The sequence below is a fragment of the Mobula hypostoma genome, chromosome 7 (assembly GCF_963921235.1).
Source record: "Mobula hypostoma chromosome 7, sMobHyp1.1, whole genome shotgun sequence".
NCBI classification, from domain to species: domain Eukaryota; kingdom Metazoa; phylum Chordata; class Chondrichthyes; order Myliobatiformes; family Myliobatidae; genus Mobula; species Mobula hypostoma.
The window spans coordinates 117,632,821-117,650,378 of NC_086103.1; the positions used below are offsets into that span (position 1 = coordinate 117,632,821).

General features: G+C 40.9%; 1 protein-coding gene and 1 long non-coding RNA gene across 5 annotated transcripts in view; one reads left to right on the plus strand and one right to left on the minus strand.

Moving 5' to 3' along the window:
* LOC134349484 (uncharacterized) overlaps positions 1–16,798 on the minus strand; it is a 47,392-nt gene extending 30,594 nt beyond the window's left edge. For 2 of the 3 annotated variants that reach the window (XR_010018693.1, XR_010018695.1), the window contains exons 1-2: positions 13,903–16,798; positions 4,651–4,775 (exon numbers count right to left, since the gene is read on the minus strand). This is a non-coding gene — a long non-coding RNA (uncharacterized LOC134349484). Of the gene's footprint in view, positions 1–4,650; positions 4,776–5,711; positions 7,615–13,902 lie in introns of those variants that run through there. The other variant, XR_010018694.1, reaches the window with a different exon arrangement.
* slc36a4 (solute carrier family 36 member 4) overlaps positions 1–17,558 on the plus strand; it is a 299,790-nt gene that overhangs the window by 209,520 nt on the left and 72,712 nt on the right. The window lies entirely within an intron of this gene.

Consider the following 17,558-nt stretch of genomic DNA (forward strand, 5'->3'; position numbering starts at 1 on the left):
TCAGTGTGTTCAGTTCATCTACATGAGCCGCGCTGCTGTCTTCTAGGAGCGTGTTGACCATAGTCTTGGGAGGGCCCCAGGGTTCATCCTCCTGTGCTTGGACTCCCATATGATGACTAGGCTGGCAGGTAGCTCGGGGTGGCGTAGACAGTGCCCTGCTAGTTGCAGTCTTCTCGCCTCGATTTTAGTGGAGAGCATCGGTAGGTTGTTATAGAGCTCAATGTTCGTCATGTGCTGTTGCCAACTCACATCAAGAGCCATCCAGAGCATTCGTGTTTAGCAACCATCTGGAGACTTTCGCATCGTCTTGCTGAGTGTCCACATCGACTTATGTTACTTATTTATTATTTATGAATAATAAATAAATAAGCAATAAGTACCAAGAACATAAAGTAAAGGGACCTTGAAATTGAGGTCATTGCTTGTGGGAACATTTGAATGATGGGGCAAGTGAAGTTTAGTGAAATTATTCCCTTTGGTTCAAGAGCCTGATGGTTGAGGGCTAATAACTGTTCCTGAACCTGGTGGTGAGTCCTGAGGCTCCTGTACCTTCTTCCCGATAGCAGCAGTAAGAAAAGAGTATGTTCTGGATTGTGGGGTGTCCGTGATGATGGATGTTACTTTCCTGCAACAACATTTCATGTAGTTGCGCTCAATGGTGAGGAGGGTTTTACCCGTGATGGACTACATTATATCCATTACTTTTTGTAGGATTTTCTGTTCAAGGGCTTTGGTGTTTCCATATTAGATGTGATGCAGCCAGTCAATATACTCTCCGCTACACATCTATAGAAGTCTGTCATGCCAAATCTCCACAAACTCCTACGGAAGTAGAGGTGTTGCTGTGTGTTCTTCGTAATTGCACTTACATGCTGGGCCAGGACAGGTCCTCTGAAATAGTAACACAGAGGAATTTAAGGTTGCTGACCCTCTCCACCTCTGATCCTCCAATGAGGACTGGCTCGTGGACCTCTGGTTTCCTTCTTCTGAAGTTGATAGTCAGTTCTTTGGTCTTGCTGACATGAATAAAAGGTTGTTGTTAAGGCACCACTTGGCCATATTTTCAATCTCCCTGCTATATGCTGGTTTACAACCACCTTTGATTCAGCCTACGACGGATATGTTATTAGAGCCTTGCTTAGCCACACAGTCATATGTGTAAAGCGAGTAGAGCAGTGTGGTAAACATACAGCCTTGTAGTGCACGTATGATGATGGAGATCATGGAGGAGATATTGTTGCCAACCTGAACTGACTGGGGTCTACAAGTGATGAAATCGAGGATCCATTTGCACAAGGAGGTATTGTATTGATTAGTTTTGAGAGGATAGAAACATAGAAACATAGAAAATAGGAGCAGGAGTAGGCCATTTGGCCCTTCGAGCCTGCACTGCCATTCAGTATGATCATGGCTGATCATCCAACTCAGAACTCTGTACCTGCCTTCTCTCCATACCCCCTGATCCCTTTAGCCACAAGGGCCATATCTAACTTCCTCTTAAATATAGCCAATGAACTGGCCTCAACTGTTTCCTGTGGCGGAGAATTCCACAGATTCACCACTCTCTGTGTGAAGAAGTTTTTCCTTATCTTGGTCCTAAAAGGCTTCCCCTTTATCCTTAAATGATGGTATTGAATGCTGAGCTGCAGTCTTTGCTGTCCAGATGTTCAATGGTTAAGTGAAGAGTCAATGAGATGACATCAACTGTGAACCTGCTGCTCCGCTAGGCAAATTGGAGCGTATCTAAGTTGCTTCTCTGGCAGGATTGATTTCATCAGCAACCTCTCAAAACACTTCATCACTGTGGATGTAAGTGCTACCAGATGAAAATCATTGAGGCAGGTCACCATGTTCTTCTTGGGCACCCGTATACTTGAAGCCTGCTTGAAGCAGGTGGGTACCTTAGACTGCTGAAGTGAGATGTTATTAGTCGCAGTGAACACTCCAACCAGTTGATCAACACAGGTATTTAGTACTTGGCCAGGTACCCCATCTGGGCTGGGTGTGCCCAGATTGTGGCTGTTTCGTCAGGGATGATTGGATGTTGTATCACGATGGAGGCAGCTGTTCTGCGGGCTAACATTCCACAGAATAATCTCTGGCATGAGACTAAAAGGAACATGACAACTAACAAGAACGTGGCTCCCATTGCCCATTGTCCAATGGAATTGGCCCAGCCCCTGAGTAAAGAGTGAAGCTATCTAAAGGGACCCAAGCTGAGGTTCTACATCAGCTTCTACTCAGATGTGTACAGCGAAATTGGTGATATTCTCAGACACATTAGGGATGTATGTGCCAGACTCCTAGCTATTGATAGCATAAGTACCACCCATTTCAGCCAACAAAAAGTTCAATGCTAGTCAATTTTGAAGGATGACAGTGCAGATTGCCACCACTTCAGCAGTGACGACATTGATGGCCTGACTCATATTATATAGCATTAAGGATGTATCATTAACCAATTTTTCAAATGTGAAGGCCATATTGATGCTCTTGCAAGTGAGTCTGGCAGGTGGCCAGAGTGGAAATGCTATTGTCCAGAATCGCTTCCATAATGCTTTTTCAATTGCTGCCCCACACAGTGGGATGTTGAGAGAGTGTGGACGAGTTGAGGGCAGGATAACAACAACCTTTTGGTTCAGTCCAAAGATCCCATTTTGTGTTCTCCTGGTGGCCAGTGATAGGCCTGGCAGCTAATCACCATGTAAATATCATTAACAGCATTTGGAGCGACACCAGTGGCACATGTGTTGCATGTACTGTTATCTAAATCTTGTCCCATCCCTTGCTGGATATAGTCATGTACTTCACCCCTATCCCCATGAAGAAACTTATATACTTCATTTCAGGTAGGTTTATACCAACCTTCGAAACACTTGTATTGGCAAGAGTCATTCCTATGGGCAGTGCTGTTCGCTGTTCCCTTTTATAATTTTAGTTTTATTATCATGGTAAAACGCAGGAAGAAATTCACTACAATTCAGGGTATAGGCCGCATTTGCAATCCATCTTCTGAATTTATATGCCCTCCAGAGCTCACCCAACAACCTGACTGGTTAGAATGCGACCCATATTTATAACTAAAGAGAAAAAAAAAGTGCCAGTAGTTTTACTGTTGTGGGATACTTCTGCATATAAGCAGAAAATAGATGTCCAAATGACCCAAAATGTATCATGCATTATACTCGAGGTGGCAAATAATGAAGATAAGAGTTCAGTCCATCAATCCTTATCATCAAGGTTCGTTTGGCCAGAGGCACTGCTGACCTAATGTCGGCTTCCCGTGGACCTTAAAAGTAGTGTAAGTAATCGGTAACACTTGGAATGGACCTTACCAGCGAGCCTCCAGAAATTTCTTTTGTTGACATGCTCCTACCAGTAACCAGTCTCCCGGCTGGTACGTATGCCACTCTACAGTTGTCACAAATTTTTTGGGCCTGATGATGGAAACTTTTAGAAGTTTGCATTATTGTCGCATAATACTCTAACATACGAGAAGAATTAGGCCATTCGACCCACTGAGTCTGGAAAACTACTAGTCACTAGCGCCAACCACAATAGTCCCCCTTTATTCCCACTCTTTGCCTCCTGCCAGTGAGCCAGTCTTCTGTCCATACTAGTATTTTCCTGTAATACCGCGGGCTTTTAATTTATTAAGCAGTCTCATGTGTGGCATCTTGTCAAATGCCTTCTGAAGATCCAAGTAAACAACATCCACTGACTTTCCTTTATCTATCCTTCCTGTTATTTCCTCAAAGAAATCCAACAGATATGTCAGGCAAGATTTCCCCTGAAGGAAACCATGCTGACTTTGGCCTAATTCATCATGCGCCACCATGTATCCCAAAACCTCACCTTTAATAATGGACTCCAACACCTTCCCAACCAGTGAAGTTGGGCTAACTGGCTTATAATTTCCTTTCTTCTGTCTCTTTCCCTTTTTAAAGAGTGGAGTGACATTTGCAATTTTATACTCCTCCAGAACTATTCCAGAATGTAGTGATTCATGAAAGATCATTACTAATGCTTCTAGAAACTCTTCAGCTGCTTCTTTCAGATCCCTGAGGTGTAGTCCATCTGAACTAGGTGATGTTCTACCTTCAGGCTTTCTAGATTCCCAAGCACCATCTCCTTCGTAATAAAAACCACAACAGAGGTGCTAAAGTCAATTGAAACTTCAAGCAAACACATGATAATATTTTTAAGTTAGTAAAGACAAAAGAGCCTTAGTTGCTGGGTATATTTCACATCCTTCTGTTATGTCGTCTGTCTCTGGCACCCGCTATTGTATAAAGGGTCTCTGATTTAGGAAGACTTTTCTGTAAATGTCTCACTACAGGACCTTAGTCGTCTGGCTTGAGTACATATTGCAGCAGTCAACCCAATCTATCTCTTCTGTAGTCGGCAGAAATGTCTCTGGTGGTCTCACAACTGCTCCAGGCTATCTTTGCTTTAATGTTTTCCTTACCACAACTTAAGAAGGATATTGATTTAAAAGCAAACTAAACTAACTATCTTAATAAGTTAATAATTTGCTGACTGTTTAACAGTTTCCCCTGCTGCTGCAAAAAAAGCACAAAACCTTGAGTTGACTTATTATGCTGTTTCCTATTTGCTATTTGGGCTTGCTGCCCACCTGTGTGCACTTACCTGGTTCAGGTGATGGAGCTCTCAATCCCAAGCATGCTGAGGCGGAGTACAAGGAGTCCTCAATCTGCATATCGCTGAAGGTCTGTCCATTGAACACTATTAACAGCTTTTGACCAGCGGGAAAGCTAGAAGCAAACATTTAACAATTACTAAACTTGCTGTAACTAAGTAAAAAGAACTAAAGAAAATAGAAGCAGAATAAATCACTGAAGTAATTATAATATTAAATAGGTAAGAATAATAAGTAAAAAAATTCCCTTCTTTTCTCCAGGCTGGTAAAGTCCATTGAACTAAATGGGATCTCCAAAGTCACACCAGATCTGATTGGTGAGGGATCACATAGCTGGATTCCCCACTGGACAATCCCAGCAATCAAAAAACACTTCACTCTATTTATTTTTGGGGTGTGTGTGTGTGAGATTTAAGCATTGTTGGACCAGCCAGCATTTATTTCCTATCTCTAATTGCATTGAGAAGCTGGTTGTGAGCCTTTTGCTTGAACTTCTACAATTGTTCTATGAAGGTGCTCTCACATTGTTCCAGGGTTTAGACCGAATAAGGATGAAGGGCAATTTATATATTTGCAGTTTAGTGTAGTGTGCCAAACAATCTGCTGGAGGAATTCTGCTGGTCCGGCGGCATCTGGAACAGGAGAGAAACTATTGATGTTTTGTGTCAAACCCCTGCACCGTGACTAAGAGGAGAAGTTGTGAACAGGAGCCCAAGGTACTTGGTAGGATGGAAGTTAGTGGCGAAGGTGATATAATTGATGAGTTCTGCACATTCAACCTGTTAATTTCCTCCAGCAGATTGCTTGTTGCTCCGGATTCCAGCACCTGCAGTTTCTTGTGTCTCTAGAATGGTGTATGACTTGGAGGGGAACCTGCAGGTGGTGGTGTTCCCATATGACTATCGCCTTTACTCATAGGAGTCTAGGGCAGTAATGGCAGTGTATTTTGTAATACACTGTAGTCACTCATGGAGTCCAGAGAGGCAGCCACTGGATGGATCCACTGGACCTTGTCATTCAAAATGCCAGGAACTTAAAGGCCAGGACTTACATGGGAGTGCTGAATACCCATGGTTCCTTGCAGCCACAGCCAGCACTACTTGGGTCTTTTCAACGTGAATCAGGCCTGGCACCTGTGCAATCATCCTTTATTCCTTTGTCTAGCCCGCCAAATCACGATATCGCAGATCCATGAAATGTACAGCAGGAGTAGCTAAGTTGTATGTTCTTTGAGGTATACCCCTAATCCTTTGGAAGTTCAGCTGAAAAGAAGAAATGATTAAGAATGCATCTTGGAGATCTCAGTAAAACTGGCAATAAAATATATATGTAAACATGCTGTACAGTATATCTGCAGATGTTCCCCTCTATGGGGTCAATAAGTCTTAGTTGATGGGTACTTGAATCAAATCTACTTTGGTATCTGTTTGTAAATCTCATTTGATTGCGAGTTGCAACAAATAATTTTCAATTGAAGTATATCAGCACTTAACAAGTTTTGCAAACAAATTTTGACTGAATGTGTAGACGGCTCAGAATACCTTGCTCAGTGTGAAAATCATGAATCTCACATGTAATCTGGGAGCACATCTGGTTTAAGATGGCAGTGGTGAATCTCAGTGACTTCTGGCTGGTGGCTATTGAAACATGGAAAACAACTAAGTACTTTGTTAATCACTCTTTTTCTGACAAACGATCGTCATAAGCAATAGTCTGTGACTTCCCTTTGGACTTGGAGACAATTCCATCTGGCAGAAACGAGGCAAGGCAGCAGGCCCATCACCGAGAACAAGGAAGGCCCGAGGTTCGATCGATATAAGTGCGGGCCAAATTGGAAAGGTCAGGTACGGGCCCTAGTGCATATCGGAACGACTAAACCCGATGTTTTGTACAACGACTTAAGCACTGGGCCAAATTGAAAAGATTAGGGTTTCGGGGTTGGTTCAGCTCGTTGCTCCGCTCTGCGCTGATCGAAGGGTCTGTGGATGGACTCTCTGTGGACTTCAGTTCAGAATGCTATTTACTTGCATTTATTGTTTGCATGATTTGCTTTTTTTTCTGAGTTCGACAGTGTTCCTTTTTATGTTTTTTTTTGTGTTTCTTCGTTTCGTGACTGCCTGTTAGGAGCCGAATCTCAAGGTTGCATAATGTATACATACTATGCTTTGATAATAAATATACTTTGAACCTTCTAAACAGCTTGTTTGCCTCAAACTGGATTCTAACTCTGCGATAAATGAAATGTTAGACCAAATATTGGTGTCCAATATGGAGATATTGAACAGTAATAGTTTCGGTCCATCTTGAACTTAAGTATGGCAGAAGCATGGAATCGTACGTTAGAAATGAACATTCAAAGTTTAAAGTAAATTTATTATATGTTACTGTATGCTACCTTGAAATTCATTTTTTTGCAGGTATTTGCAGGAAAAATAAGAAATAATAACAGAACTTTACAAAATACTATACATAAACAGACAAAGCTTAACAAACACCAGTGTGCAAATGAAAAAATACTGTGCAAATAAGAATAATACTGAGAACATGGGTTGTAAAGAGTCCTTGAGAGTGAGTCTGTAGATTGTAGCATCAGTTCGGAGTAGAGGGGTGAATGAAGTTATCTGCACTGGTTCAGGAGCCTGATGGTTGTAGGGTAATAACTGTTCCTGAACTATGAGACCTAAGGCTTCTGTACCTGCTGCCCATTGGTAGTAACAAGAAGAGGGCATTGCCTGAATGGTGAGGATCTTTGATGATGGGTGCTGCTTTCTTGTGGCAGTGTTGAATGTAAATGTACTCAGTAGTGGGGAGGGCTCTGCTTGTGATGGACTGGGCTGTATCCACCACTTTCTGTAGCCTTTTCTATTCCTGGGCATTGGTGTTCCCATACCAGGTCATGATGCAACCATTCGGTGACATGCCAAATCTACGCAAACTTACAAGAAAGTTGAGGTACTGTCATACCTTTTTTGTGATGACACTCTGCTGGTCCCAGAACAGATCCTCTGATATGTTGAGGCCAATAAACTTAAAGGGACTGATCTCCTTCACTTCTGTTCCTCTGATGAGGACTAGCTCATGGACGTCTGGCATATCCCTTCTTTAGTGAATAATTAGCTCTTTGGTTTTGTTGACATTGAGTGAGATGTTTTTGTGGCACCACTTAGCCAGATTTTCATTTTCCCTCTTGTATGCCAATTCATCCCCACCTTTGATTTGGTCAACAACAGTGATGTTGTATATCAGTACATCAATTCTATCCATCCCAAGTTTATCAGATTCCTGGAGGTCTGCATTCAGCTAACATTGGCTTACCAGTATTTTCTCTTCTAAACGCCCAAGTTCAAATATGAAACACTGCTCCATGACTAGTTTGTTGAACAGCCTTCAGATGATTCCAAAGGGCCCAGGATGTTTACAGATGAATCTCACTGTCTTGTAGGCAACCTACTGAGCACAGGTAGATCATTAGGAATGGAGCAACTATGTGCATTAGTGGTTTATCCCTGGTGATGTTTCTGTTACTGAATCATCCACTGCATGTGTGGAGAAAGGAAATAGTGACAGTACTGTCCTGGTGGAAGAGGCCTTCAGAAACACAGATGGCAGGCCTGTTTCTCATTCCACATCCTTCCCTATTTTCTGTTTCTCAGAAGGAATAGTGAGTGTAAAGGAAGATGCAGTCCTAAATGATAATCAGCAAGATATATTGTTTCCTTAAGGACTAAGAGACTCAGTGGGGCTACTGAGATAAGACTTCTCCATTTCAGTTAATTAACTAACGATGCTTACCAATCCCCTTGGTTTCTACCAGAGATCTCCAAGTCCTTTACAGTCCCACTTCTGAATTCTGTCCATCTATCAGGCACAAGTTGTATACATAATGGATTGCCCTCTTTTAATTTGATTGAGTGCACCTCCAACTATACTCAAATTCAACAGACCAAGGAGAAAGAGTCACTTGATTGAAAATCCTTAAATTACCATTACATGTTTAATCCTCTACCAGAGCACATTTAGCTTTGTTGTCTATCATTTACAAATTGCACTGTAGCAGCCTGGAAAGACTGCACCTCCCAAGTAAAGATTCTCCAAAACTTAGAAAGCAATGAACAGCAGGTCCAAGGGAGTACTGTGATTTCTAACTCAATTAGTGTCCTATCAATGAAATATGCCATAATCCTTCATTGGTCAAAATTGTGGAGTTTCAAATGTAACAACATTGTAGAAATATGCTCTATACGAATTGTAGTAGTTGAAGCATGCAGTGAGCTAAAATGGTCTCAAAGACAATTAGAATGGGTGATAAATACTAGTTTGTATTGTAATTGAAAGATGCTTTGGGACAAATCTTGCTGGTCTGACCTCCCTTCCCAAAAGTAGGTCTCCTATTGTCCACACTTAACTGATTCAGATACGGATAGCCTGTCATAGTGGCCCAAAGCATTTTTAACAACGGTGGTATGATCTGGTCAGCAGACCCTGAAACAGCATTGAAAGCTTTGACAGTTGGCAATGTTCTGTCCTCAGCTTTGACAGCTGTTAATGTTGTATGAGAAACAAAATTTCATAAGAAGCAATAAAAGCAACTCATGAAAAACTTTGCAGAAATTATTAAAAAATTTACTTTATTTTTATTTTTAATTTTTAAATTTTTATTTTTGGACTACTTAACTATGTAATATATATACTTACTGTAATCAAGTTTTTCACTATTATGTATCGCTTTGTACTGCTGCTCCAAAGACAACAGATTTTACGACCTATGCTGGTGATGTTAAACTCGATCCTGATTGTCTAAATTACACAGCCCTATGTTCTTCTTTAAAAATAATTGATCATAGATTCTTCATCAAGATCCATGAAGTAATACCTCTAGGAAAGCAATCTCAGCAAGACTGAACTATGCCATGTGGAATCTAGCAAAAGAGTAAATGGACAGGTTTGCCCTTCAGTATTTGTCATTGTTCAGGAGTACCACAGTCATCATTTCAGGCTGATACCCTTAATCAGTCCCAGTGAAGGATCTTGGCCTGAAATGCCAACTGTTATTCGTTTTCATAGATTCTGCCTAGCCTGCTGAATTCTTCCAGCATTTTGTGTGTGTTGCTTTGGATTTCCAGCATCTGCAGAATCCCTTGTGTTCACAAGTTCCGTATTTGTTCCAGACTTAATCCATTTAAGTCACTGAATGGAATTATAGAAATCGGTCAGTGAGATCTGGCCCACTGATATAGGCCTAAACTGATAGTTTAGACTGGTGTCCCATCTACCTCATCTCTTGGTTGAAGTGGACCTTAAAGATGATATGTATGGTTTTTCCTAATCTGTCAACATTCATCTCAAATTTCCTGATAGGATTCAAAGTATCTACTTTCTTTGTCTATATAATAGTAACCACTTTATTTCAGAATTACTTGGAATAACTCCAAATTTGTAATGATAAGCCACTTAATAGTCCTTATTTCCCAAAATATTGTGTTTTAATTGCTGGAAGGAGTATTTTTAATATTTGTTGTTTACTGGGTTTTAATGATTTTAATGAACTGTTTCAAGTTCATTTATAGGATAATGTCAAAATCGTTTAGTTCATTTCAGTACTATTCTGCATTGTTCTAATATTGTACACAATTTGATTTCTTGAATATAGCTATCAATACGCAAGGAGTACAGCAGCAGGATGAGTTGATATCAACACTAGAAATTTTATTAAATGCTTTTTTTAAAAAATTCAGTTCTTGCCAGAAAACCTGGATCTTAATAATCACCTGAAAAGAAAGTCTGCTCTATTGAATACACTGAATCAGCTGAAAATAGAAACTACCATGTTCTCGGTCAAAATGGCATTTGTCAGATTTCAGGGAAGCTTTTCACAATCTGATTTTAATTCAGAGCAGTTGAATTAGCTGTCTGGAAGAATATATTTGCTATATGTGCAAACTTGCAGTGCAGATTTCTTTGGTTATGGTACTCTTCGAATATTAAAATGCTGTGTTAGCTGAATGCTATTTATGGGTAGAAGCAGGCGGAAGTGCAAGACTTTGTAGATGCAAAGCATTCAGATTCTAAGGGCAAAGCCTTCTCATCAGACCATCTCTTGAAAACCAAGTTCAATTATGGTTGCCAACGTATACAGTAATAGACATCCTTTTTCTGAAAACCATCTGAAGATTGAGTCCCAATGCAAATTTTGCAAAGAAACTTTGGACTTTGTTGCTTGAGTGTGAGTTTTATCAATGCTAACTAGATTATTGAAAACATAGCAAAAGTTAATCCAACAATTTTAGGATGTAAATGTTGTTGGAAAGGTCGGTAATTAATGTCCATCCAAAGGAGTGATGATAAAGCAGTGCAAATTTGTTCCAGCAGCTTCATCATCACTTCTTTAGATTTTTCAAGATTAGATTAGATTCAACTTTATTGTCATTGTGCCAAGTACAGATACAAAGCCAATGAAATGCATTTAGCATCTGACCAGAAATGCAAAGAATAGTGTTATTTACAAAATAACTGCGAATAAAAAAACTGCTACAGCACACAAATATAAAAGTACTGAGACAGAACAATATGGATGCAATACTGCTTAACACTGTGATGAGAGGTTCAGCAGTGTCACAGCCTCAGGGAAGAAGCTTTTCCTGTGCCTGCTGGTGCGGGAGCGGAGGCTCCTGTAGCGCCTACCAGATGGGAGGAGAGTAAAAAGTCCATGGTTAGGGTGAGATGCATCCCTGATAATGCTTTTGGCCCTGCCCAGGCAGCGTTTATGGTAGATGTTCTCAATGGTGGGCAATTGGGCGCCAATAATCGACTGGACAGTTTTCCCCACACGCTGGAGTGCTTTGCAGTCTGATACGGACAATTGCCATACCACACTGAGATGCAGTGGGTGAGTATGCTCTCAATGGTACAGCGGTAAAAGTCCGTCAGTATCCTGGGACAGAGGTGAGCTTTCTTGATGCTCTGCAGGAAATAAAGGCGCTATTACGCCTTTTTGATCAGGATGGAGGAGTTCAGGGACCAGGTGAGATCCTTGCAAATGTGGACACCCAGGAATTTGAAGCTTGATACATGCTCCACTACAGTTCTGTTGATGTAGATGGGGATGTGAATGTGACTCCTGGCATGCCTGAAGTTCACAATGATCTCCTTGGTCTTCTGGGTGTTAAGGGCCAGATTGTTGTCGGCACACCATGCAGCCAGGTGCTGAACTTCGTCCCTGTAGACCGTCTCGTCATTTCCTCTGATCAGACCAACCACCGTGGTGTCGTTTGCGAACTTGATTATGGAGTTAGAACCATGTTCAGGAACGCAGTCATAGGTGAAAAGGGAGTACAGAAGAGGGCTCAGCACACAGCCTTGAGGCACGCCGGTGTTCAGGGTGAGAGTGGAGGAGGAGAGGTTGTCTAACTTAACTGATTAGGGTCTGTTAGTCAGAAAGTCCAAGGTCCAATTGCAGAGGGATATGCTGATACCAAACAGGTGAAGTTTGGTGATCAGCTTGGAGGGGATCACAGTATTGAATGCCAAACTAAAGTCAATGAACAGCATTCTGACATAAGAGTTGGGGCTGTCCAGGTGGGTCAGGGCAGAGTGAAGTGCCGTGGAGATGGCGTCCTCTGTTGCCTTTCAAACGTACACATCAGCATGATCAGATAATATTGCATTTTCTGTGGAGTTTTATTCTGGATTAAAGGGATCCAATATGTAATTGTAACCCTCTCACCGTAGGCTCATAATGAGTTGACTAGTACCGCGAATACAAACTAACAGCAACATAACTCTACAATGCATGGGGAATAACGATGAAAAGGCCATTTCCATTAAATAAACACTTCTAGGGTAAATCTGATTCAGGTAAACACAAAACATAACAGTTTGAATGTTCTTTTAAGGGAATGTAGGACTGTTGCTTGTATGAACACTGACACACCCATACAAATTTACTGTTCGCCAGGAAGCAAAGAGTTTAACTCACACCAGTATAAACTTAAATTGAAATTGTATTGACAAATATTTTAAACTATAAGGGCCCATTACACATATATTAGCCTATAGCGTACACATAATTGTTGGAGCTCATTGTTGCGTAATCAGTCTGGTTTGCTTCACTTCGTTTACTCACGATACTGAACAATTCTGCATGAAAACACAGTCCAAACAAAACATAAATATCCACGCCACATCCAGGGACAAGGGGTCAAACTTCCTTCAAGGTCTTGTGATAATTAACTAATTAAAAGTTATCTGCTCTTTCTCTGTGAGATCAAAGTCTGTGTGAGGATTTTCTGACAGCGGTATTTGTCCTTCCAAGTAAGTTCATGTTCTTCTGCTATTTTTGTCGTGTTTCCATTTTCCTTCTTTCTCCTTCCTCCAAAATTCCTGCACTCTCTCCAGATAAATGGCCCCCTGACCCCGATCCCTCTAGAATGTTATGGGACATCTTATTGGACAAAATGTTAGCAAGACAAATCCTACTGGATATTACAACAAGCCTGACTTTATCAACTGAATTATTAATTTAAACAGCAAATGAAATACCCAATTGTATTATGTAATTAAAGGAACACATTGCATTTTGAGAAAATCTTCAGAAAATAAAATACCCAACAGCATAACTGTATTAATACAATAAAGCTTGGTCTTTAATCAGGGTATTACATAAACAGTTAACAAGAACTTCCTAAGCATACTTCCTGTATTTCACTTAAAGCGTTTTGTGGTTTCTGACACTTTCCACCGCACCCCAACTAATTGAAGTTCTCAATTCTAATTATAAAAATTAAAGTTATTAATTGTGGCTCTTTTTAAAACTTAACACTCTCCTTTGGAGCTTGTGAAAATTTGCACAAGACATTAAAACCTGGGATTTAAACAAAAAGCTACAACGTGAAACCAATACAAGATTTCAGGATTAATGTTAGTTTCTCCATGAAAGGATTTGTGGAATGAACGTTTACCTAGCAGAGCCGAAACTAAAATACTGGATACATTTGGGTGCTGCAATAGAGACGTGACAGGTCTTCCTGGATTGGTGAATCCTGATGATCAGAATATTTTTCCTCTTATCAGCTGAGATTCCACAAGCACAAACTTAAAAGTGCTTAAACATTTAGAGCTGTTTCAGAGTTTTATCTGCAACACGTCAGCTACCCTAAAGTATAATATACCAATGCAATTAAAAACAGTAGAAAACTAACCGTTAAAATTCCATAAGCAAAACAATCAGACAAATATTTACGTACTGTTTTAAAACTCTCAATTTGCCTGAATCCAACTTTTCTTCAACTTTATCTTAAAGTACTGCTTCGTGCCTCCAGTGCATGTTTTTTATTGAGATTGTCCAATGGAGAATGCCTTGTTGTTGGAGCATTCCCTGAGCAGTTCGTTGAAATACCAACCAAAATTAAATGCAGAAAGCCTTGAGATGTACTTTAAACCAACACCTTTATCTTGGATTCAAGATAATTACCAATGAGCTGAGACAGACAAAATCAACAATTTTCATAATGCCAGTGAAGTCAGACAGTTTGAGGGGGAGAAAAGAGTGAGATTTAATAAGTACAATTATGCAAATTGAAGAATTATAATTGTGTTTCAATTTAGTGCCTAATACAAAAACTAAGCATTCAGTAAATTACATTATAGCTTATCTTTGATATGCTTCTAAAAATCTCAGTATGGATCCACCTCAGTGTCTCCAATTTTGTGCCTGACTACTTGTGCATGCCCAACCTCACCAAAACCTTACTATTCACATCTTACCCTCACAAAATTTCCCATTCTGAAGGCTTTTGAGGTATTAGCAGACACTCCTTTGGTTTCAACCCTAAACAGCTGAACATCTAAAGCAGCAACAGGCTCCATACTCCTAATACATTCCATTACACTCACCAACCCCCCCCCCCTCGCCAATACTGAGCGCACCTGAACTATATTCACCTCATCTCACTTCTTCCAGAGGCCACCTTTCAACTTCATGAATTTATACAGTGCGTGCAATACAAATGCAGGGCCTGCGTTTATAAAGCATCCACAGAAGTCCTTGAGAAAGTGATGACAGATTGCCTTCTTGACTACTGCAATCCTTCTTGTGAATGTACTCCAACAGTGATATTGGGTGAGGAGTTCTAAGATTTAAACCCAGCAATGAAGGAAAATATATACTACTCAGTGTCCACTTTATTAGATACCTCCTGTACCTAAAGTGGCAGCTGATTGCAGGTTTATGGTCTTATGCTGCTGTAGACATTTGGCATATTTTGTGTTCAGAGATGCTCTTCTGCACACATTCATTTGAGTTATGGTCACCTTCCTGTCAGCTTGAAGCAGTCTGATCATTCTCTTCTGACCTTTCTTATTAATAGGTTATTTTCATAAGTTTCAAAGGTACATTTAATGTCAGAGAAATGTGTACTATACACACTGAAATGCTTTTTCTTTGCAACCATCCACGTAAAAACACAGGAGTGCCCCCAAAGTATGAATGACAGTTAAATGTTAGAACCCCAAAGTCCCCCCCCGGCTCCCCTCTCTCCCATGCGTACGCGGCAGCAAGCAACGATTCCCCCTCCCCCACCAGCAAAAAAAAAGCATTGGCACCACCACCGAGCACTCAAGCATGCAACAAAGCAACAGCAAAGATATAGACTTGCAGTACTCCAAAGACTACTCGTTCACCTACAGAACTGCCATTCACTGGATATTTTCTGTTTTTTGCACCAATCTCTGTAAAATCTAGAGACTGTTGTGTGTGAAAATTCCAAGAGACCGGCAGTTTCTGCGACACTCAAACCACCCTGTCAGGCACCAACATTTATTCCACTGTCAAAGTCACTTAGATCACATTTCTTCCTCATTCTGATGTTTGGTCTGAACAACTGAACCTCTTGATCATGTCTGCATGCCTTTATGCATTGAGTTGCCGCCACATGATTGGCTGATTAGATATTTGCATTAACAAGCTGGTGTACCCAATAAAGTGGCCACTGAGTGTACTTTTCAGGTCAGGCCCCATGGCCATTTTTTTTTAAAGAAAATTCATATAAAAAGTCACCTTTGTTCAATTTTTATGATTTTCTTCACAATATTTAAACAGACTGTACTGTTAAAGCATCTTTCCTTGTTAGTATACTGCAATATAGAATAGATTCCTATGTGAAATAATTAAAATATATTATCTGTAAATATCTGTCAACAGCCTTTACAAAGACTGATGAATCTGTCATGTACACTGAAATCAATGTATAGCACACAACTGTTTAATTATAGCAGTATGTACTCGGTAAGTGGAAAAATTGAGAATCCAGAAATTGCTTGAGATATTTGAAGAGATTATGTGTAATTTAAGCAGGTTGTGAAACTGATTGTTTCTGGCAATTTTCTTTCCTGAAGTGGTTTGCCATTGCCTTTTTCTGGGCAATGTCTTTACAAGATGGGTGACCCCAGCTATTATCACTACTCTTCAGAGATTTTCTGCCTGGAGTCAGTGGTTGCATTGCTTCACATGACCCTGATCATGGGGGTGATGAGGATAGAGCTAAGCGGGTGCTACACCTTGCCCAAGGGTGACCCTCATACTAGCAGAGGGAAGGTGCACCTTACACCTCCTTTGGTAGAGACACATCTTCACCCTGCAACACTATTACAATGTAAACACCATGGTCACCAACAATTACCAACATAGTTGATTCTGTAAATTATTTTGTCGTGATAACCTCATATGGAGGGTGATACATCGTAAGACATCATAGATCTGTTGGATCTGCTTCTAAAGTAGTATTAAATTGCAGCACCAATTAATGAAAAGAGCAAATAGAGCATATTTCCTTTTGATAGAGCATTCTCAAGATAAGGGGAATAGCACAATTGCTTAGTGGTTAGCACAACTATTTACAGCACCAGCAATGCGGATTCAATTTCCACTGCTGCCTGTAAGGAATCTGTACATTCTCCCTGTGTCCACGTAGATTTCCTCTGGGTGCTCCAGTTTCCTCCCCTAGTACAAAGACAATAGATAATAGACAATAGGTGCAGGAGTAGGCCATTCGGCCCTTCGAGCCAGCGCCGCCATTCACTGTGATCATGGCTGATCATCCACTACCAGTATCCAGTTCCTGCCCTATCCCCATAACTTTTGATTCCGCCATCTTTAAGAGCTCTATCCTCCTCTTTTTTGAAGGCATCCAGAGACTTGGCCTCCACAGCCTTCTGGGGCAGAGCATTCCATATATCCACCACTCTCTGGGTGAAAAAGTTTTTCCTCAACTCCGTTCTAAATGGCCTACCCCTAATTCTTAAACTGTGACCTCTGGTTCTGGACTCACCCATCAGTGGGAACATGCTTCCTGCCTGCAGCATGTCCAATCCCTTAATGATCTTATATGTTTCAATAAGATCCCCTCTCAGCCTTCTAAATTCCAGAGTATACAAGCCCAGTTGCTCCAATCTTTCGACATATGACAGTCCCGCCATCCCGGGAGTTAACCTTGTGAACCTATGCTGCACTCCCTCAATAGCAAGAATGTCCTTCCTCAAATTTGGAGACCAGAACTGCACAGAGTACTCCAGGTGTGGTCTCACCAGGGCCCTGTACAGCTGCAGAAGGACCCCTTTGCTCTTATACTCAATTCCCCTTGTTATGAAGGCCAGCATGCCATTAGCTTTCTTCACTGCCTGCTGTACTTGCATGCTTGTTTTCAGTGAATGATGTACAAGAACAACTAGATCTCGTTGTGCTTCCCCTTTTCCTAACTTGACTCCATTTAGATAATAATCTGCCTTCCTGTTCTTACCACCAAAGTGGATAACCTCACATTTATCCACATTAAACTGCATCTGCCATGCATCTGCCCACTCACCCAACCTGTCCAAGTCACCCTGCGTACTCATAACATCCTCC